We start from the raw sequence: 24026 nt of genomic DNA, 5'->3' as shown, positions 1-24026 counted from the left end.
CTTGAGGCAGTCTGGCGCATAGCCACCTACTGTGTCCTCCTAATCTTGAACTTCCCTCCCTCAGTAAAGCATATTGTTTGCCTTCTAAAGTGAGATGTGAATATTCTCACCATTTAGAGATACTGACAATAAAAATAACCACCAATTATTGAGCACTGTTTTTCAACTAGAAAAATAAACTATTTTGTACTGAATGCTTGCATCTTCTTCCACCCATTTGACCCTCCCCAAATTCATATGTTGACACCCTAACCTCCAATCTAGTGGTATTTGGAGGTAGGGACTTTGAGGAGTAATCAGGTTTATATGAGGTCATGAGAGTGGGGCCCCCAGTAATGTGGTTAGGGCCCTTACATGGAGAGGATGAAACCACGAGATCAGAGTTTGCTCTAGCTCCCTGTCCCATTGCACACACAGTGGGAAGGTGGCTGTCTGCAAACCAGGAAGAGGGCTCTTGCCAGGAGCTGAGTCTGCCAGCCCCTTGGTCTTGGGCTTCCAGAATCCAGAACTGTGAGAAATAAATGTCTGTATCTATATAGTCTATGGTATTTCATTGTAGTAGCCCTAGCTGACTAAGACATACACATAAGGTGATAACTATTTCAGCACTATAGCTCAGATCGGAATACTGAACGCCTGTCTCTTAGTCCATTATTTTTAAAATCAGGCTTCATTAATCTGTCAAAAAATATAAAGAACTTACTTAGGCAAGCAGAGAGCCAGGAAGTAAGAATATGAAGATGAACATTAAACTATCTCTGTCTTTGTAGGGCTTGCTGTCTAGCAGAGGAGAGCTGTGGGAAGCCCTCATTGTGACATTGAGTGATAAGAGGGGTGATGGAAGGGTATACTGAGCACTATAGAAAGGAAGACATTAATTTATAGGGTGGAGAGTGGAGAAGAAGTGGGGACAGCTTTGCAGAGGAGCAGACATTTGCACTTGGCCTTGAGGGATGACTGCATTCTGATACCCCCAATCTGAGTTCTGGATGAATTTAGTGGATTAACCCCTGCTTCCTCTGGAATCCCCATTCAAACAACCATATGGTGATTTAAATTTTGTTTTTAAATTGTAAATGATAAATCAGGAGTAGAGATGAATGGGATCTATTTTTGAGGCCGAATAACATCTGGATAAATTAGAACTGACCTAGCAGAGCAGGTACACTGGATACACAAGCAGGAGAAGGAAGGGCCAGGATGCTGCTGCTCTGTGCAGCTGCCAGAATGGCTCAGGATCTGGAGCTGCAAGTATCTCTGAAGATGCAGGTGCAGCTGGGATGGGAAGACAGGTTGAAAGTCTGCAGAGAAGCGTTTAGGGTTCCCCCCCATCCCATACCATTAAGCAGCTACACCTCCTCTGCTGAGCAGAAGAGTGTATGGTTACTCTGTGAAGATATCCTGAGGGGCATCAGGCTCAGTTAAGGCTGGAGGCTACACATTGGATAGTGAGACACACTAGAACCTTCCCCAGTCTTGTTCAGGGTACTGGCAACCATACTCACATACCCCAAGCAGAATGCTGGAGTTCTCTTCTGGGGAAACTAAGCAACCTGAGAGAAAAGGCCTTTATATACTAACAACTGTGCATGTCCAGTGAAAACTACATCCCAATTTCCTCACCATGTAACCCCCTGTCCACAAGTCCTACCATGCACACAGAATTCTAAACAGTTTATCTGAGATTTACTCTTAAATATGATTGAGCAGACACAAAGATCTTGAGACTTAGGGGAAAGTTTCCAACATTAAAAGGCAGATCAATAACAAACAAATGACAAACACAAATAAAAAAAGGAAGAGGAAAAAGACAATTTGAGAAGCAGAACTCTCCCCACTCCCAGTCTTCCATCCTGCCCCCAACAGATAACTTTGAAAAGACTAGACAAAACATAGGCAGAAGTTCTTGCAGAGGATATTCCTTTTCAAGTAAAAGGCAAAGTCTTACTAGGAAAGATATCTCTGTCCTTCTCTATTCTTTTTTTTTTTCCTGGAATGTGGGCACAGCGCCTGGAGGTAAGAGCCACCATCTTGTGATGATGTCACAAGCAAAGAAGGTGGAATAGAAAGGTAAAAAGAGCCTGGTTTCTGAAGAACCTGTTGAGACTCATGCCTGCCTTGGAATGTCTATTTGTGGGCTTCTTCTTCTTCTTTTTTTTTTTTTTAAGATTTTATTTATTTATTCATGAGAGACAGGGAGAGAGAGAGAGAGAGAGAGAGAGAGAGAGAGAGAGAGAGGCAGTGACACAGTCAGAGGGAGAAGTAGGCTCCATGCAGGGAGCCTGCCGTGGGACTCGATCCAGGGTCTCCAGGATCACACCCTGGGCTGAAGGTGGTGCTAAACCGCTGTGCCACCGGGGCTACCCTGTGGGCTTCTTTTTATATGAAATAAATGAATTCCTTGCTTGTTTAAGTCACTCTAGAAAGGTTTTCTGTTACTTGCAAATGAACATAATCCTAATCCATTTAATGAACATTGTTTAGAATATAGAGAAGACACAGTTCAAAGAGTTGAACATAGTTAAGACTTGGGGGTGTGGAAAAATTGGGCAGAGGATGATTGTTTTTCTTTACTGTAAGATTTATAGAACTATTTTTAAGAAAGTTACATGTATAATTTTGAGAGAACCACAAATTAACCAAGAGTGAGAGAAAAATTGGTGGAGAGATGGGTAGAGCATTCTGGGCCAATGGAATGGACATAGTTTTGAGAAGGAGCCTCCTGGAAGGGGTAAAGGGGTGGGGGAGGAGCAAGAGATAAGACTAGGAAGAAGGAAGCTGGACACAGATAGTGGAAAGTTGGATATGCCAAGCTATAGAACTTGGATCCAAAAAAAAAATATCAAAAAAAAAAAAATCTCCTAAACGTTGATAAGTTCAATCATAGCGTAGCATCCTGGAGAAGCTAATGTATCTGAGTCATTTCTCTAGAAGGGAACTACTTGTTCTCTGAAGAGAACAGAGGTACAAACAATTCAATTTAATCACTCAATCTAAAGGGGATGATTGGTATCATTTTGACTATGTTTATGATTATTTTGGTCTGATCTTTTTCTCCTGTTTTAGAAAATAGATAGGGATTTGATGGTAATTAAACATGAACAAAAATAATGTGAAATTTTACTATTGAGTTTGAGTGCCAAGGAAAAAATACTATGAGTTCAGCACTATTAGCTATGTGAGACTGTTACTTAACTTCTCTGTGGTTCAGTTTCTTCATCTGTAAATTGTTATAATAATACCTACGTGTTAGAGTTTTGAGGATTTGATGAGTTAATGAACGTAAGGTCCTTAGAACAGTGCCTGGAATATAGTAAGTGCTATTTATAAGTTTGCTATAGTTACTGGACATTACCTGATGTCAAGTGGTAAGAATACCTGAAAAAAGATCTATTGAGGATCCAAATGTTATGGCAAATAACCATATTATAATATGTAACAGAGGAACAAAAACCCTATTACCTATCTCAACAAGTAGAAAAACATCTGAAAGCAATCAAAGGAGAGTTAATAAAGAACAATTGGATGAATTAACTGGGAACAATAGTCCAATCAAAGGTGCTGTTACAAAAACTGCCTTTGGGCAGGAGGTTCCCGGAGGCAAAGGAAGGGAAGATGAGAATGAATGTCAGTGGGGAGTAGAAGAGGCTACATGGATAAATCGAATCTGTCCTTATGGAACATGAGTCAACAGTATGATCTAAATACTGTAGAAGGCAAAGCCACATTTGGGCACAGTAACAGACCCAGGCTGAATAGCAGGACATACTTCATTATTCCATTTCTTTTGGCTCTTGCTGGGCTCTATTCAGACTTTTCTTTTGGTTACATTTCCAAAAATCACATGTTACAGACTGTGGAGAGGAGTGTAGGGATCCTGACCCAGAGTTTGGAAAGCAAGAGAGGTACAGAAAGCTTACAATAAGCAGCGCCCAGACCAGCTCTATGCTGACAGTGACTTGTGGCTCAGGTTTGGAAGAGAGAGGCTTCGATTACTCTGATTAGTCAAGGACATCGGGATCAGAAGTCACAATGTGACACTGCCAGCAGGGGGAATAGACATTGAATGCAGGAGTAACCTAAACACAAGAATGGATAGGTCAGTGGGACCAGCGGCCACCAGAGGCTAGGAATGATGCCAGGAACATGATGGGTTCAGAAAACTGCCTTTCAGGCTGACTTTGGCATAGACATGGGCTCAAAGTTGCCCTGAGAAAATACTGTGGTTAGCCAAGCCCAGCAAGCACTGCCTGTCCTCAGGACTTCTCTGGGTACAGACTCCACTGACTGATGCCCACCCCCAGGAATGCTAAAAGTGCACAGGCCCTTGTGGCTGATGAAAATCACACTCAGTAGTGGGTCATTCAGGCACCCCATGGCTGCTTTAGGCTGACTGATGGTGATAGTTCTATTTCCCATGATTCCTCAAGTGTGCAGTGGAAACTCCTTTTGCTTTTCATCTGTATTCATTCCATTTCAGAGAAAATCATAGAGGAGTCCCTGATCTTCCCAAACTAGGAGAAACAAGAAAAGTTGGTGTAGGGCTGGAATTGAAATTGATGTGATCTGTGAAAGGGCCTTGTTACACTGGCCAGTGTCCGTCCTGCACTCAGATCAAATGTCACTTCTCAGAGATGTCTTCCTAGACCTCTGTTACTACAGTAGACTCTCCCTCCATCCATCTTGGGGTGACAACTCCATCGGCTAATCCCACAGTGATCTATTTGCTTATTCATTAGCTGCTTCCCTCACTGCATGTAAAATTCCCTGAGCTGGGTGATAGTCTTGTGTTTTTAAAAGCTGTGTCACCCAATACCTAGAAGCATGTCTGGCATTTCATAACTGTGTTTTTTTGTTTGTTTTTGTTTTGGATGAATAAGAGGCAGCTCTCTAAGGTAAGATTGTTTTGAATGGATAACCACTTGCATCTTTTTTGTTAGGAAGTATGTCTCTCTAAATCTCTGTGAAGTAAGAATGCAAGTGAGAAAGATCCAGGATAAACATATAGGATTATTATTTAGGATTTTCTAGTTTTGTCAGAATTCATCAAAATGTCTAGAAAGCTTGGATTTTTGCTTTGAATGGCCAACGATGTATCTAAAAGAGCAAGACTATGTGATGGGATAAAAAGTTGATTAGGACAAAAGGCTAAAGTTAGACAGACAAATGTTCTCTCCTACAATTTTCAGACTCATAGGGTGATCAGATGCTGGTTTGCCTAGAACAGCCCTGGCATGAATTTGATAGTACTCCTTTATAACCCCAGAAGTTTCCTGATTTTGGAAATAAATTATATGATCATGTGGTCTGTAACATTCATTCCTTTCCCTTTTACTTCCAGTTATCATGGGGCCACCATGTACATTGAACCGAGCATGGAATAGTGAGAAGGGATAGGAAGTTGTAATTTTGGAGTTGACAGATTATGTAGGAGAAACATTCTCAAGATATTTCTTGACACTCATAAGATGATTCTCTTAAGGTTCTGCCCATCAAGTGGTCTTTGTGTTTTTAAGTTTTCATGACTTTAGGATGTTTGGGGCCATAGCTAACGGGGTAATGGGTCTCGCTACATGATCTTAAGATAGCATGGCTGGGTCACAATATCTTTCAAGGATAAAAACTTGGTCAATTTGGTCAAACTGGTCTCTGCAGGGCTCAGCAAAACCTGCTCTTGGGGGGCCCCTTGGGGAACAGAGAGGTACTCATAATTATCCCTCTCTTTAACTGAAAAGAGTTTTTCTTGGTCCAATCTTCTAAGCACCTGTTCCTTTCTTCTTGAAGATGAATCTTTTGGCAGAAGGCTTCTGACCTTTAAAGCAAAGAGACACCTGAAAGAGTCCTCAGGCCATGTCCAGATATATCAGAATACTTGGGTCCATAGACAGGGACCCATAAAGTTTGCTAACACAGACAATTGTCTGACATATTTGACTTTTATGTGGTTGATAATGAATGCATGCACTTGAAGGCTGTTGAGGAAGGTCACTGAGTCATTCCAGCAGAAAAACATGTCACCCCATTACACCAAAGTGATTAGATGATTAATTTCCCAAATCAGAGTAGATAATGTGGCCAATGGGAGAAGGCAACATGCTTGCTAGATCTGAATGCCCTTGATTACACGTTTAGTCAATGAAAATCAGAGACACAGGTCATCTGAGGCAATGCATCACTGAAGCAGGCATAGGGGCAGGAGGAGATGCTGCCCTAATGTACTGTGTCCGTTGCAATTTACCTGTGCATTGCATTAAGAGAAGTTATACTGAATATAACACGTGATACCATTTTACATGTGGTGGACTGTAATGTAATATCAATATGTAATATATTATTTACGATGTTAATTTTCCTCTGTATCCAGACCTCAGGGCCTCCCTATAGCTCAAGATGAGAGGTCCTCTGATTTTTCCACTATTTTAGATTAATTAAGATGACTGTTCACAAAGAGGAGAAAGATTAAGTCACTCCCAGATGTCTCACTTTCAAAGGGGATATGTAATGTTGCAGAATAATGGAATTTTTGTAGCCTCTGGTTGCTAGAATTGCATACATTTGTAGAAAATGCACACATTGGAAAATGCAGAGAATGATTTTGCAGAGTTTTAAAGTAGAGTGGCCAGGCATATGAAGTGAGGTCAGAGCAAACACCAAGTAAGTGCCTACTGTGTGCCAGGCACAGAGCTGTGTGCTGTACAACTGTCAACCCATTTAATTCTCATGACAACCATAGGAGGGAGGTACTGTTATTTTCCCGTTTTACTCAGCATCAGTAGAAGAATTTGGACAAAGAAACTTGATTTCTTAGTTAAATACTTAGCCCACTGTATTGTCCTTGGGGCCAGTGAAGCTGTTCCCCACTTCCAGAAGTTGACTGTTTTGTTGAGGCTTCTCTAGGGTCAGAAGTGGCTGCTCAGTACCGCTCTCACAGGGGGGTGTTCTAAGAACAGAAGAAAATCATTGCCAAGGAGAATGGTTATTGGTCCTCGTTTTAGCAATTTGTGAATTCCAATAAAGAATAAATCCCAAAGCAGTCATATGTTTCAAATCTGAATGTTAACAGCTGTGCTCTTATTTCCTTGCTGACTATAATTCTACAATGCTAAGCTTTTTCTCTGTGTTTAGAAAAAGCTTTACCTGCACCTTAATGTTCTGGCCATACTACCGAATTGTATATTCCAAATTTAAACCCAACTCCCTATTTCTTTCTTTATATATTTCTTTTTTTTAAAGGAGTGATCTCCATAGGGCTTAAGTTTTATAACAGTAAATTGCTAAATTCTTAATATTTTGGAATATAATAGTATTTTAAGAAGTCTTTCTACCCCAGTCCAAAAAAGAAACTCCAAGAACCAATATTTTTATTTCCTTTTTCCTTTATTTCCTTCCTTCTTCCTTCTCTTTCTCTTCTTCTTTCTTTCTTTCTTCTTTCTTTCTTTCTTCTTTCTTTCTTTCTTTCTTTCTTTCTTTCTTTCTTTCTTTCTTTCTTTCTTTCTTTCTTTCTTTCTTTCTTTCTTTCTTTCTTTTTCTTCCTTCCTTCCTTCCTTCCTTCCTTCCTTCCTTCCTTCCTTCCTTCCTTCCTTCCTTCTTTCCTTCCTTCCTTCCTTCCTTCCTTTCTTTTTTCTTTCTTTCTTTCTTTCTTTCTTTCTTTCTTTCTTTCTTTCTTTCTTTCTTCCATTCAGACTACTTCAAGGGAAAATAATCCCTTAACATGTATGCAAGAACACTGAGAGATGGCTGGATGTTTCCTTTTTCTTTCTGGTCTCTGAGTTCTGAGTCACTGAGTTTGTATTTTTAAGTCAGTACCTGTGGGCAAAGTTGTCTTTCAAAACTGAACTAGTGTCCATGGATTTAAAATGCCAACCAACCAATGAACCAAAAAACCCACTCCCTAAAAAAATGAACAAACCAACCCAAACCCCCTCAAATTGAATAAAAAAGCCTCTCCAAAATAACCAGTTCCTCATTTGGGATCAAAGCCAAACAACTTTTTTTTTTTTTTCCTGAATTCTTGCTCTAAAGAGGGGGTACATCTCTGAACATGCCAAATGGAAATTCAGATACGAGCAACTCTTTTAAAATTCTTATTCTTTAAATATTCACAATTTTCCAGTTCTTTATTGTCATAAAATTCTTCTCATTAGAGAAGAATTGGCTTACCTTGGAAAGAGCGAGAAGAGTAGTGAGTTTGGGAGGCTGCTGCTTTCTGGCCTCCCTCTTGCTCAGAAAGTGGCTGGTAGTGGGATGGTGGGACATCCAGCTCCCAGTTCAAATCAGTGAGGACTGAGATGTATCCTTCCAAATCTATCACCTGAGTTGGGTGGACCCCACTGAAGCCTCTCTGGTGGGGGTGAAGGTGGGAATTCTTGGTGGCAGAGATGCCAGAATTTTCTATAGGATGAACCTGCAGAGCTTCTCCATAGGTTGGCTATCAAGCTAGAAGGGCATAGGGCTGGGGACATGACCAGTAGCTGCATTTGCACAGTACTTTATACAAGATGGAAAAAATCTTTCCTTTATTCATCAAAGAATGTGGAAGAGGGCTGTTGGTAACAATGATGGGGTGGGGTGAGGGAAGGAAGGCCCTCTTTTCAGCCCCTTCATGGAACCCCTACTGATGAGGAACCTTCTGGTATAGAACTGTGACCATGCTGGAAGTTGGGCATGTTGGCAAACTGGTGACGGGAGAGGCTGGGGGCTTTTGCCCAAGTTTCAGAAGGGCCAGGCAAGCCTGGGAACTTTCCATCACGGGAGGGTAGAAGCATTTCCAAGTTTCATCAAGCATGCTGTGATTTGTCTCCTTGGTTAAATGTCTGGGTTCTAGAAGCTGCTTTATTAATGATCTCTTACAGAATGGAGAACCATGGAATCTCTCAAGTAATCTTGGCCACATGAACTCCAGTGGGTGGTGAAGCATTTGGCTTCATTTTGCCTTAGAGCAATTTGGCCATAGCAAATATAGCTAAGGCAGGGCACTGCAGCAAGTAGAGGAGGATGGGCATTACTTACTGTACTGGTGTGATTTTTTTTTAAGTCTTACTGTGGTAGTCAGTGGCACAAGTGGTGGACATCTAGTGGTGCACCCCTCCCCCGCCAAGTTTCAGTAGCATCTGTGCTGGTAGATTCTCAGTGGGTCTAACAGGCACTCGAGATGTTGGGTTCTCAGCTGTGATCCTCTTTCACCTTGGTGGGGTGTTTCCCACTGGCCAGTCCCAGCCCATGTTACCCTGCCTTCCAACCTTTGCTAGACACTGTGGACCAGCTCTGGCTCAGGTCAATCCAGAGAGTTTCTCCACCACCCAATGGGCTTCAATCACACCTTTTAGTGAGATCTGAATCCTAGCCTTGGAAGGGGGAGTGCTCTCCTTTTCAAGTTTGTTCTTTCATTGGGCATTCTCCTTCATCTCTTGGGTATTCATTAGAGTTCTCTTTATCCCTTGATAGTCAACCCCCTGTTATGGTTAATAATTCTTTATATTAAAGTCTCCCTATTAAAATTATTGTGTGGTTTCTGTCTCCTAACTAGACCATGACTAATACAAGATGATAGTAGCATAATCAATAGAAATACTGAGTTTGTTCCCTTATATATTTTACTCCCTTCTTATTTGAAGCCTAGAGTTGGAGGAGTCTATGTCTTGGTCCTGACAGGTGACAGGCCTCAGAAGCTGCCGGTTGCGTCCAGTGGAATTGGGTCCCAAGTTGCCGACATCCAGGCCCATTGAAGATTTCCATACTCAACAAAACGACTGGGCAGAATGAATGATGTAAGACTAGCCTCACATGTGGGTGAGGGGAATCTAGAGAAAACCAGATTGAATTTCTGGCTTGTCCAGAAGGATGGAAACTCAGAATTGGAATGAAGTTGAAAGAAAGTAAAGAAAGATGAGACTCCCAGTGAACCTGCTATATGATAGTTATTTTTTTAAAAGATTTTCTTTATTTATTCATGACACACACACACACACACACACGCAGAGCGGCAGAGACACAGGCAGAGGGAGAAGCAGGCTCCGTGCAGGGAGCCCTACGTGGGACTCGATCCCAGGTCTCCAGGATCACGCCCTGGGCTGAAGGCGGGCGCTAAACCGCTGAACCACCTGGGCTGCCCGATAGTTATATTTTTATGTGAAATCATTGACAAATATATAAATATAAAAGGTGACCTGAATTTAGTAATGCTTTCATAAATTTGTATTTTATCATTTATAAAGGCATTTACAAACACTTGAAAAAGTGGTATGCATATCAATCTATTTATTTATTATTTAATCTGTAGACACAAAGATTTCCTGTCTGGAGGTAATAACTCCACAGGCCTACTGGGATCAGAGGTTCAAAGGCTTGGAGCTAGTGTTAGATTATAAGAATGGAAATAATACTGATAGCCAAGTGCTCATTAATGTATAACCAAGTGCTCATTAATGTATAACATTGAGATCATATCATTTTTTAAAAAGTCTTAGCCAAAGATGCAGAAATTTGGCTTTCATTTGCAAAGTCTCCATTTCCACTCTGTAGTTTTCTTTGTCCGTGCTTTGAAAGGATAAGCAATCATGGCTTAATTATTTGCACTTCCTGAGAGAAGATGCTACTCAGGATAAAATGCACTGGCCTTGCCTGGGCAGATCGAGGATCCCAGGGAGGGAGCAGTGGCTGCTTGCCAGCAGCTGGGTGATGCACGGAGAACAACATGTCCTGGAGCTTGTCCCTGTACCCGGCTGTCCATAGCCTCATCCCCATCCTTTTTTCCCTGATTTTTCTTCTGGAACTAGGGGAAGCCTCTGATGTGCTTTTCTCTTTCTCTACCTTTCATATTTTAAAAATTAGGATGCTAATATTTATGAAGACATGAACTAATATTTAACCTTTTCTGGCATCCAGTACACATGCTTATTTGGCTCCACAGCACTGGTCTAGCACCACTACATTAATCTAGAGAATACCAATAAGAAAAAGAAAATGAAGAAAGCAAATGCAGCATTAGCTACAGAAACACTTCATTTAACAAAATCAGGAAGGAGAGCATATTTCCCTAAGTTTGATGTGATAAAATACGGTGATAATACTTCAGTTTCTTTAATTTCATTTCCTCTGCTCTGTTTTCTCTTTGACCATTAACAACACTCAGCTGTGTCCCTTTGTGACTCACTGGGTCTGTGCCTGAGAGCCTGGGGCCATTGAGAAGGGGACTGCTTGGTCTCTACCAATTTTCAACTTCTTTTCTTCAGTCACCACCAGCCCCTGAGACTCAGCCCTTCACCTTGTGAGTCTAATGTTTGGCTAAACTAGAGAAGGAACTTAATGATAGTATTGGAAAGACTTTCTTGACAAAAATCATTTTCTGGATATGGGAAATAAGGATTCAGGGCTTCATAAATGTGACTTATGGGGCAATTAGACAACTTGGCAGCTCTTTTGGATCTAGCATGGATGTCTGGAAATTATATGTCAACTCCCACCCTCGTGCTAGAGTCTGAAGTTTTCTGGCCTCCCCAAGGGGGGACATGGTGATTAAATAAATGATCACTAAGTGAAAGACAAGAATAAAGAAAACAAGTCATTTCATAAAATGGGAGAATAAAGGAAAAATGCAATTTTTACATTTTGATACTTTTTCTCACTTGGACTTTCACCAAAATCATAGTTTCTTTAGTGCCAAAGTCTTGATGATTCTATGTAATGACTTAAGAAAGTCACGCTACATGACTATGGTCTAGTTAAATGCAGACATCTACCCCACAGTCCCAGTAGTGGGCGTTAAGATGTTTGTGTCCACTCCTAGATGGAGAAATTGATCATTGAGGGTGCATTTAACAGGCATCAAGGATGTAATCTTTCCTCACTCATCTTTTATGATAATGAAAGCACAAATAACCTTAAACATAAATTGAAATTAGTGATTGGTGGAAGGAATTTCCTTTGCCCATGACCTTTACATCTAGCCACTGTCACCTTGGCATGGTCACCCTCCGGTTTTCAGTTTATCCTGTGCTCTTATGAATTAGCTCCTCCTCTCAATCCACCTCATGTGCAGATTATTGCTTCATGTTGGTGCATGGAGAATGCCTGCTAAAGTTGATCTGAAAATATTTACAGGATTAAGTGGGGTTGGGTCAGATTGTAAATGTTTGAATGAAACCTATATGTTTGGCAAAAAAGAAAATGAAATGAGAAATATTGTTTTTGTTTCTAAAGGAAAACCACATAGAGTTTTGGAAGTTGTGAAATAGTTTTAGAAACTGACTCCAAACCCAAGTTCCTGCCTGCTGTGTTCCTGAGCAACCCAGGGTACTCTTCCAACCTAGCCAACTCCTGTCCAGTAACCTCTTGGGCTTTGGTTTCACCACCTGTGAGAAATAGCTGTGAAGCTCAAGGCTCACAATGAACAAATGGTGAAGCAGGCCAAGTGTGTGCCTGCCCAGCTCCTGGGCCCCTCCTTCCAGCTTTCTCTTCTGGCTTCCACACTTCCCATAGGAACTCAGGGCTTTTGACAAATGTATAATCAAAACATTGCAAGTGGTTTTAGAGATTCAGTGTAAATGTTCCCCAAAGCATAGTTGAATTTGATCATGAGTTCTAGTTTTAGTCTTGGGAAATATGGATATAGGCTTACAGTGGGGTCCCATTGCCCTGAGATTCCCATTCCCCAGGACACAAGCTCAGGTTTTTGCTGAGCCACGTTACCTATGGCGCTAGTGGTCAAGAATTGCTTATTGGGAGGATTCACATTTATAACAGGTAAGCCAATTTCTCAACTCAGACGTAACCAAGTGTTTCTGTGTTTTTAACTGTGGGCCACAGATATGATCAGAAATCCAAATGTGAATTTTGTTAATATTTTCTTTCTTAGAATGATAATTTGAGGGGATTCGAGCATTAGACGTGACTTGAACATGAGTGTGTTGTGTAGAGTCTGGTCACATCCTTTCTCTGATGTCAGAGAAAGCTTCATCCTTCCTAAGCTTCATAGGTTGAGGTTTAGTGATTAAAATATGAAAAGCTCAAAATTATACCATTAAATGAAGATTCACCACGAACTTGCCAATACAAGCTTCATTGTAGTCACTCAATAGAAGAAGCTCGTGTGTCTATCTAGATTTCTGTTACTAAGTTCAGGAAGCAAATAACTCTGGATAGTGAGGAATAGTTATGTCATGTGTACTACTTATTAAAACAAAACAAAACTCTGTGTAAATACTAATACTCTTTTTTGTAACACTCTTTTTTTGAGGGTAATGTTTAGGTTGCCTGAATGTTATCTGTCCTTATGCAATGGTTTTCAAACTTTTTACACATTAGATTTTTCTTTAAGTGAAATATTACTCTAAATAAGCTAATACTAAGACAGATGAAATAGAAGTGCCTTAGTTGAAAACTGGGTTGGCAGTTGAGCCTTCACTCTTGGTTTTTCATCCTTGAGGCAGCACATAAGCACTTCTGCAGAACTGCCAGCCTCTTAAAGAATGGTTGGGAGGCTGTTCATTGAAAAGAATGACTTTTTGGAATCTATCCAGTCATGTGAATTTGACTCCTAGTGGACTAACCAAGTATCCCTGAAACCTAGTGGACCCCCAGAACTCTCCTGCCTATAATATGGTAAAAATAATATGACATTTGGCCATAAAAAATACTGTGCCAATTTTGACACATGAAAGACTCACTCAACGTAGGTGGATGTTCAGTGCAAACCATTTTTTTAAGCCAACATATGGAGAAAACAAAATTTTACCCTAATTGTCTTTTCTGTTTTGAATGGAAGACAGTGGGAAGGTAGGCTGGTGCCTCTGAGATGCAGTGTTCAGGACGAATGAAATTTTGGAATCTTGTGTCCTGATTTACTCACTGGTGTAAGAGCTTGAGTGGTGGATAATACATATTTTCCTCTTTTCGTAAAAGGTTGGGCCAGATGACACTTGGAAGCTGACCTCAGAAGACTCTGTTTGGAAGGCTTATGCATATCACATGATGAAAGTTGTGGGGATGGTCACCAGGCCAGTTGTTCACTGTGCCAAGCTGGGTCTCCATAGCTTCAAAGTCATTCCAGTGTAATTGAAAACATGTGCTAAAATATGCATTTTCTTAAGGTTCAAAATTTCCTTGTGATGTACTTTCCATACCATTTTGATTTAAAAGCAGAGAATGACAATACTGTGGCCAAAAACTTGTATGTCAGTATATAAGTGTTTTAAAACAAATCTTTTAAGAGTAAAAATCCTGACAAATGAACAGAAGACTGAATCACAGTTCTGAGAATGGAGGCAGGTGAGGAGCCTAAAGGAAAAGGCTTAGAGGAGTGTTTCTCAATGCAAAGTCATTACAGTTCATAATTTGGCACAAATGTTTTATGCTCTTGCTTTTTTGAAGATGACTCTTATATCTGGACATTATGTTTGTGACTTCCACAAAGAGGAGAAAAAGCATCTGCCCATGTTTATCTTGCACAAGTTCCCATCTGTGGCAATATCAAATACCTATGTGGACCAAGCAGTAATTCACATTATGGGAGTGAAGCCAGAAGGTGGAGGCTGTGTCCACCTGGACACAAGTGCTCATCTGAACAGAGCTGTCATTGAGAAAGGCCAATGCAGTGTCGCCACAGCTTCTGATTTTTCAAGATAGGCTGGGAATTAATATTTTTAATGTAAAAATCTCCAGATTTTTAAAGTTTTGGAAATGAAAGATGTAAATATAGTATGTGGTCCAATAAATATCTCTGAAGGCGAGGCTGGGCCCAGGGCAACATCTGGTCTGCAGAGTGATGCTGGTCTGAAAAGTTAGCAGGCAGTAGAGTCTTACAGAAACAGTAGAGTCTCCTGTTGGGGTAGATTGGGGTGGGAGAATAGGGTTTATTCCATCTCTATTTACCCTAATTGAAATGGGGAAGGGAGTGTGGGACCCCACTTCAAGATGGAGTCAAAGACTGTAGGGCACAGGGAAAAATTCAGTTTTGCCCTCTATGTGTTGCTTTCCTGCATGGCTCCTTTACCACCCACGCAGCACACCTCACTTCAGACATTTTTGGTTATCAAGTGTGTCAAGGCTTTTCCCCACACCAACCAATTATCTGTGACACTGGCTGGATATCCTATAGTTTAACTCAGTTCTGACACTATTAGCCTGGAGAAAACATCAGATTCTATAAGTGAAGGCTCAGCTGCACAAGGTGGTCCCTTACTTCAGGTGCCAAATGCAAGTAGTAGGCCCTCAGGTTATCCAAAACTTCTGTCCAGTTTGGCTACAAATTGGGGGTTCAGTTTCTATTGGTTTGCTAGAGCAGTTCACATGACTCAGGAAAACACTTATTTCCCTTTACCAGTTTATTAAAGGATGTGATAAAGGACGCAGATGAGTAGCTAGATGAAGAGCTACATAGGGCAAGGTCTGGGAGGGTCCTGAGTACAGAAGCTTCTATTCCCATGGAGTTGGGGGGGCATCACCCTTTTGTTATGGATGTGTTCAAAACCTGGAAGCTCCCTGAATCCTTTACTATTGGGATTTTAGGGAGGCTTCCTCAAGTAGGCATGATCAATTATTAACTACATTTTTAGCTTTTCTTTCCTCTTTGAAGGATGAAAGGTAGGGCTGGAGATTCCATTGGCTTGGTCTTTGTGGTGAACAGTCCCCATCCAGCAGCCCACTGGAGTCACTTCACTGGAACAAAAAATGCTGTTTGTGCTCTTATCACTTAAGAATTTATAAGGATTTTAGGAGATCTATGTCAGGGAGGGTGTCAAAGACAAATATTAGAACAAGAGGTACTCTAGTGTTCTCATCACTTAAGAAATACCAAAAGTTTTAGGAATTCTGTGCCAGGAATTGGTGGCAGAGATCAATATATATATTTTCTATGACATAGTAGCAATCCAGATATTGGTAGAAGTAGGTGAGGTGGAAAGTGAGCTTCAGTGAGAGAAAGAAGGTCTGGAGTCATGGTCTCAAGAGTGCTGTATTCCCACTGCTGATGAACGGTTGGTGAGAGGTCCAGGTCAAGGGCTGCCTAATGGCAGCATCCATAGAGTATTTACTTCTGGAGGGTACTTTTAGCTTCCTCAGTATTGAAAGATAAATGTTTGTGGTTATTAACTCACTGTCTTCAGGGGCACTTTGGTCCCTATGTCTTCCTCACTAGCCTCCCTACCTCACTAAACTCCGCTTCCTTTCTCATGTTGCTCTGAACCAGTTTACTCATTTAGACTTGGTTCTGCTCACAGCTGAACTTCTCTTCTGATTTTCAGCCAGCTTCAAACAAGAGGGACCCCACCCCATTCCCACCCTTGGGTCCTGCCCAATTAGTCACTCCATCATCATTGGAAGAATGGGACCAAACAGTGAAGTGAGAGGGATTTGTCCAGATGAGGACCCAGAAGTGAACAGGATAGAGGTTGGGTGGGGTTCATAGGTCAGATGTTCTAATTATGGCAGGGGAATCTCTCTACTTATGGAGTGATACAAGGCCCACAAGCCAACAGACACAAAGGTTTATGAGGCTGGGAAGAGCCTGAGGGGTCTTCTTGCCTTTATAGTATCCCACATATCCTACATATCCTAGGGATGGGCAATGCCAATTTGTCTCTTAGGATCAGAGTCTAAGAAAGGAAAAAAAGGAAAGGAATCTGGAGGAGAAGATTTCTAATTCTGGCCAACTTGGAGTAACAAGGACCAGATTTATTCTTGTGCTTGAAACAAACAAACAAGCAAACAAACAAACAAACACCAGGGGTGCCTGTGTGGCTCAGTTGGTTAAGTGGCTTTTGGTTTTGGCTCAGGTCATGATCTCATGGATCCTGAGATAGAGCTTTATATTGGGCTCCACATCCAGTGGGGAATGTGCTTTATATTGGGCTCCACATCCAGTGTGGAGTGTGTTTGAAGATTCTCTCCCTCTTCCTCTTTTTTAATTTATAATTATTTATTTATTTATTTTAAAGATTTTATTTATTCATTCATGAGAGACACACACAGAGAGGCAGAGACATAGGCAGATGGAGAAGCAGGCTCCTTGCAGGGAGCCCAGTGCAGGACTCAATCCTGGGACCCCAGGATCATACCATGAGCCAAAGGCAGACGCTTAACCACTGAGCTACTGAGGCATCCCAATAGATAAATCTTTAAAAAAAGAAAATCAGACAAAATATGTGAAACAATGGTTTTCAAAACACTAAGCATTGGATAATGAAGTAATTCATGAGATATGGAAAACAAAGATGGAGTCTTGTGATTACCCTGGTTTACTGCTTTAACAGTTTCTAGGCTGCAGCAAAGAGAGAGGAACCCATGTGGAGCCCAGGTTGAGGGGAGAGAACCAAACTGGCTAGAGTTCATAGGACTGAGTTCTGGAGAGGAGAGAACTACACAGAAAGAGAACTCTGGAGATTTGCGGAGGGCACCTCTTGAGTATTCATCAGAGTGCTGTTCAGCACATGTATGAGAAGAGTACTTGGGACCAGGAAGGCACTCTCTAAAAGGATTAGAGGGAATAGCACCCGTGTCCATACAAGGCCAGCAATAATGCCTATTCTCATCAGTCAGACCAAAAAGCCCCATAACTCATGCAAAATCAGGTAGAGTACACTGAAGGGTCTGGTCACTGTATTGGGATATAATTAGCTCTAGACCAAACAGTTTTAGTTTTTCCTAACAAGACTTAAAAGCAAGACATGAAAGCATCAAACTGGTTCTAAAAAACTTTACATCTCCAGGACAAAGTTCGAGAATATTAATGGGTATACAGAAATACATAATACCTAATAAATGAAAATTCAAAATATCTGATGTATGATAAAAAATTGCCAGGCATGCAAGGAAAACATGGTTCATAATGAGGAGAAAAGCCAAAATTTAAGACAACCCAGAGCTGACAAATATTAAAATTAGCAGGCAAAGACATTAAAAGATTAAAACTATGTCCTATATGCTTGAAAGTCAAGTAGAGAAATGGAAGTTATAAAAGACCCCAATATAGCTTCTATGGATGAAGACAACAGTGTCTCAGATAAACATACAATGGATGGAATTGAAAGCAGATAAGACATTACACAAGAAAAAAAATTAATGAAAAAATTGAAGACAGAGAAATAGAAATCATGCAAAATTAAACCAATATAGAAACAAGAATAAAACAATAACAATAGTAAAACTATAATGATAAAACAGAGTCCTAGTGATCTGTGGGACAACTATAAAGCAGTATGATATATATGGAATTGGAGTGCCCTGAGAAAGGGTCAGAAAAAATTATTTGATGAAATAATGACTGATAGTTACCCAATATGATGCCAACTACACACTCATAGATCCAAGGAGCAAAATGAACCCCAAAGAGAAGAAACACATACAAAAAACTATAAAAAGCACATCTCAAGTTACTCAAAATCAGTGATAAGGAGAAAATGCCAAAAGCAGCCAGTGGGGAAAATATACGTTTGTACAGAGGAACAATGTTAAGGATGATGGCAGATGTCTACAGAAACAGTGTGGGCAAGAGCATTTTGGAGCAGCATCTTTAAAGCACTACTGACTGAAAAAAAAAACCCCAACAACAACAAAACCTTTGTAAACCTAGAATTATATACTTAGGAAAAATATCTTTCAAAAATGAAAATGAAATAAAGACTTTTTTAGACCCACAGATGCTGAAAGAATTCACCAGACCTACATGATAATAAATTTTTTTAAAGATTTTATTTATTCATTCATGAGAGACACAGAGAGAGAGAGAAAGAGGCAGAGACACAGGCAAGGGGAGAAGCAGGCTCCATGCAAGGAGCCCAACGCGGGACTCGATCCCGGGACTCCAGGATCACCCCCTGAGCGGAAGGCAGGCGCTAAACCACTGAGCCACCCAGGGATCCCCATTATAAGAAATTTTAAAGAAAGTTTTCCAGACAGAAGAAGAATGATATCAGAGGAAAATATGGCTCTAAACAAAAGAATGAGGAGCGCTAGAAATGGTAACTATGTGGATAGCGTAAAAGCATTTTTTTCTTACTATTTAAATTCCCTCAAAATATAATTAAACAAATAAACAAAAACAATGTGGCATGGGGTTTGAAACATTTGTAAAAGTACAGCATAATGTATAAGCTTGTCAAATCACTAAATTGTACACCTGAAACTAATATAACATTGTGTGTCAACCGTACTAAAAAAAAAAGTAAAATGTGTGACAAAAACTGCAAAAGCAGTGGTGGAGAAATGAGTAATCTTGTAAAGTTCTCACTTAATATGTGGAGTGCTATAATATTGCTTGAAGTTAAATTGTGATAAATTAAAGGTGTATACTATAAGCTCCAAGATATTATGAAAATAACAAAATGCTATAACTAGTAAGTCAACAAGTGATGAAAGTGGAACCATGAAAAATATTGGATTACTCCAAAGCAATAGGAGAAAAAGAATAAAGAACATGTGGGACACATAGAAAATAAGATAATGGTCTTAAATCTAATTGTATCAATAACCACATTAAATGTAAATGGTCTAAACACCTTGTTATAGGTTGAATCATGTCTTCCTGGAAGAGATATGTTAGAGTCCTAACCCCCAGTTCCTTAGAATATGACCTTTCTGGGGATAGGGTCTTTATAGAGGCAGTCAATTTAAAATACGTTCATTAGAGTGGACTCTAATCAAATATGATTGGTGTCTTTATAGAAAGGGCAAATTTGGGTGCAGAGATAGATATGCATAGAGACAAGACACTGTAAAGTCATAAGAAGATAGCCATCTACCAGTGGAAGAGAGAAGCCTGGAACAGATCTTAATCTCACAGTCTTTAGAAAGAACCAACCTCACCTGACACCTTGATTTTGGGACTTCTAGCCTCCAGAATTGTGAGATGGTAGATTTCTGTTACATAAGCCTAGTTTGTGGTACTTTATTACAGCAGTCCTAGAAAATTAATATATCAATTAAGTGGAAGAGGTTGGATTGGATTAAAAGTGAGACCCAACTTTATGCTGTCTGCAAGAAACATATTTTAAGTGTAAAGATACAAGTTAAGTATAGGAAAAGTATAAAGATAAAGTAAAACTATAGAAAAAGATATACCATGCTAACACTAATCAAAAGAAAGCTGGGGTAGCTTCATTAATATTGGACAAAGTAGATGTCAGAACAAAATAAGTTAATAGAAATAAATAACGTCAATTTATAATGATAAAGGGGTCAATTCATCAGGAGGTCATAACAATAAAAAATTTTTATGCACCTAGTAACAGAGCTTCAAAATGCATAATGCAAAAATTGGTAGAACTACAAGGAGAAATAGCCAAGCCATAATCATGTCAGATTTTTCAATATCTCTCTTTCAATAATGAATAAAATAAGTAGACAGAAAAATTGACAAAGATATAGAAATCCTGAACAACACCACTAACCAACTTGACCTAATTGACATTTACAGAACACTACAATTAACAATAGCAGTACACACCTTCTTTTCAAGTGCACATAGAACATTTACTAAGATAGACCAACTATTGGGCAATAAAAGAAGTCTTAATACTTTGAAGAGAATTCTAGTTGTACAATACATGCTATCTGATCATAATGGAATTAAATGAAATCTCAATAACCTAAAGATTTCTGTAAACTTCCCATATCTTTGACAATTAAACAACATACTTCTAAAAAGTTCATGGATCAAAGAAGAATCCAAAAGATAAAACGTGTATTGAACTGAATTAAAATGAAAATACAATATATAAAAGTTTGTGACAGGACACTATATTGGTATTTAGTGGGAAATTTAGGGCACTAAACGCTTATATTAGAAAAGAAGAAAGGTCTCAATGATTTCAGCTTACTAATTAGGAAACCAACAATAAGAAAAGAGCAAACTAAATTCAAAATAAACAGAAAAAAGAAATAATAACAAACTTAATGGACTATAAATGAAAAACAATAGAGAACATTAACAAGCCAAAAACTGCTTTTTTAAAAAAGAAAGTCAATAAAACTGATAAGCCTTAGCCATACTGATCAGGAAGAAAGAGACACAACATAAAAATAAGAGACATAATGTCATTACAGATCCTACAGATATTAAGGGATAATAAGGGACTATTCTGAACAAATTTTATTCTAATAAATTTGACAACTTCGATGAAATGGACACATTCCTTGAAAGATAGAAGCTACTAAAACTCATTCAAAAAGAGGTAGAAGACCTAAGTAGTCCTATTAAAGACCCTGAATTTATAGTTTTAAATCTTCCCACAAAGAACATTTCTGGCACAAATGCCTTTATTGATGAATCATACCAAACATGTAAGGAAAAACTTATATCAATTTATCTAAATTCTTGTGGACAATTGAAGAAAAGGGGATACTTTGTAAGTCATTTTTTGAGGTTAACATTACCTGTTAATAAATGATAAATGGACAAAACAAACAAACAAACAAACAAACAAAGACATTATAAGGAAAGAAAATTCCAGACTAATGTCACCATGGGAATAGTTGTAAAAATTCTTAACAAACTTATATAGCAAATTGTATACAACAATATATAGGCAGAATAATATATTGTGGCCAGGAATAGAATATATTTATCCCAGGAATGCAAAATTGGTTTAAAATTTGAAAATTAGCATATGTAATTGCCCATGTTAACAAACTAAAACACATAGCACACATGCACACCAAAAACTAAACCATATTGTCAAGAGCATTTGCCAAATTCAATATCCCTTTATGATAAGCTCTCTCAGTTAAGTAGGAACAGGAGGAAACTTCCTCAATTTGATAAAGAAGTTTATACAAAATTCTCTGTTCCCATTTGCTCCCAGCATGGAGCCTGCTTCTCCCTCCACCTGTGTCTCTGCCTCTCTCTCTCTCTATGTCTGTCATAAATAAATAAATAAATCTTTAAAAAAAAAAAAAAAAGAACCTTCTCCATTTTCTTCACCTGGTTCTTAGAAGGGCGAGATTGGTCCAGGGTGGCAGGTTTCAGCATGCTTATTAGCCACAAATATTTACTCCAGGTCTGCTCTGGGTAAGCCATCATCAGTAGGCTTGATCTGGTCATTTACTCCTTTTGGGAAGGACCTGGTGGAGTAGAGTGGAATGGAGAAGAGGCTAGGAGGTGATCAGAAAAGATGAGGGGCGCCTGGGTGGCTCAGTTGGTTGAGTCTGACTCTTGGTTTTAGCTCAGGTCATGATCCTAGGTCCTGGGATTGAGCCCTGCATTGGGCTCTGTGCTCAGTGTGGAGTCTGCTTGTCCCTCTTCCTCTCCCTCTGCTACTCACCCTGCACCTGCTCTTGCACACGCTTTCTCTCAAATAAATAAACCTTTTTTTTTTTTTTGAAAGAAGATGAGCCATCCCCAAATCTTCAAATGGGCTCTCTCTGGAAAACTCGACCAATGTTTTGGCAATAGTCTCATTCTGGGCTTGCGGAGTGATGGATATTCAAGCTCAGGTTTCTAGCTATGGTTACATTTTAGGGTGGAACACATGGGACCTTAATCTGCTGAGATAAGTGTTTTTAGAACTCAACAGTGAGGACAACTTCCAAGCTCTAAAGTGTTCAAGATAGAAGGCACCACCTGTACTTCAGGGCTCAGCTGCACAGACACAGTTACACCAAGACCTGTTAGTCATTTATATGCCTTCACATTCATCCCTTGCCAGTATTATACTGGCTATTATACTGCACTTAGTGACAGAGAACGATTTGGAGTTAGTTTTGCCAGGGCTGGTATTTAACCTATTGTTTGTCTTCATTTGTGGCCTTTCATGATTCTGGAGGTGATATAAGACTTCCAAAGAGGTTTGTTAGCCAGATTAAAGAAGAGAGAACTGGATGAACAAGCCCAGTAGTGCCCCTGCCAAGTGTGAGATTTCATGATGTGCATCAAACACAAAACTCTGAAAACACACACACATACACTCACACTCATATACAGAAACACACATGCCTGAGATGCCACTAGGGAGAAGGTGAAGAGAAAAGGGGTTGAGAAAGGATTTGTAAAGAGATGATTATAATGTGAAACAGACTAAGTTTTTTTTTTTTTTTCAGACTAAGATTTATACCGGGAAAGATAGAGCTACTTTATTTGTCAAATTCAAGTGTACACTATCAAGGGTGAGTGGGATTAGAAGCCAGGTGAGATCTGCTATAAGAAAGAAAAGAAATAACATTTCAAACATCTGTGTAAATTTGAACCCTACTACTACAGCAAAGAACCTAAAAATCATGTTGGACGTATTTATCATTAGAGCCCATTCAGCCACCAGTGGTGGGGGTTTCTCACTGCAATGCTCCATGCCGGCTTGCCTCAACCCCTTCACCAGCTCCTGCCTTCCTCCCTTCTTCATTGTCTCTCCTCTCTTGGACAGGAGCAAAGCACTGCTGAGCCCTCCCATGTTGAGGCAACATACCAGGGTACTTTCCTCCCTAAGGAGAATTCTGGCTCCAGTTCTTCAACAAATAAAAATTTTTCTTTTATGACACTAAAATTCTCTCTTCTTAGATGTGTGGGTTAGACAGACAACATCTGACCAATGCCATCAGCCTCTGTGGTGTACTGTTTTACAGGTGTAGGAACTTGGATGACTAGAATATAGGCATACACTCACACTTGACAGATCTTTGGAGCTATACAAAACAGCTATATTCACTATTGTCTTCGTATTCCCATCCTCGAAATGGGAATGGTAATGGTTATAGATGGTAATGGTTAAAGAATTACATTACTGGGGTGCCTCAGTGGCTCAGTCGGTTAAGCCTCTGCCTTTGGCTCAGGTCATGATCCCAGGGTCCTAGGATCGAGCCCTGCATCAGGGACCCCGCTTAGCGGGGAGTCTACTTCTCCCTCTTCCTCTGCCTCTTCCTCTGCTTGTGCTTTCTCTCTCTCAAATAAATAAATAAAATAAAATAAAAAAGAATTACATTACTCTATATTTTGACATGACTTGAAGACTCTGCAAAAGCTAAGGTCATCACTCATTTGCATGTCTATATGGGATTGTTCATCAGTTTTTGTTCTTGTTCTTGGGATGACCAATGTTTTCCTA

The 24026-nt window shown here is 39.8% G+C and overlaps 1 long non-coding RNA gene across 8 annotated transcripts in view; it reads left to right on the top strand.

Moving 5' to 3' along the window:
* The window catches only part of LOC140635270 (uncharacterized), a 47992-nt gene that overhangs the window by 7670 nt on the left and 16296 nt on the right, over positions 1-24026 (top strand). The window contains exon 3 of one of the 8 annotated variants that reach the window (XR_012032635.1): positions 23029-23094. The exons of the other annotated variants lie outside the window; for them this stretch is intronic. This is a non-coding gene — a long non-coding RNA (uncharacterized lncRNA). The remainder of the gene's footprint in view (positions 1-23028; positions 23095-24026) is intronic. 8 annotated transcript variants of the gene reach the window in all.

This window comes from Canis lupus, chromosome 1 (genome assembly GCF_048164855.1).
Source record: "Canis lupus baileyi chromosome 1, mCanLup2.hap1, whole genome shotgun sequence".
NCBI lineage: Eukaryota > Metazoa > Chordata > Mammalia > Carnivora > Canidae > Canis > Canis lupus.
Note: the sequence above shows the minus strand (reverse complement) of the source record. Positions and strands in the feature narration are given on the sequence as shown.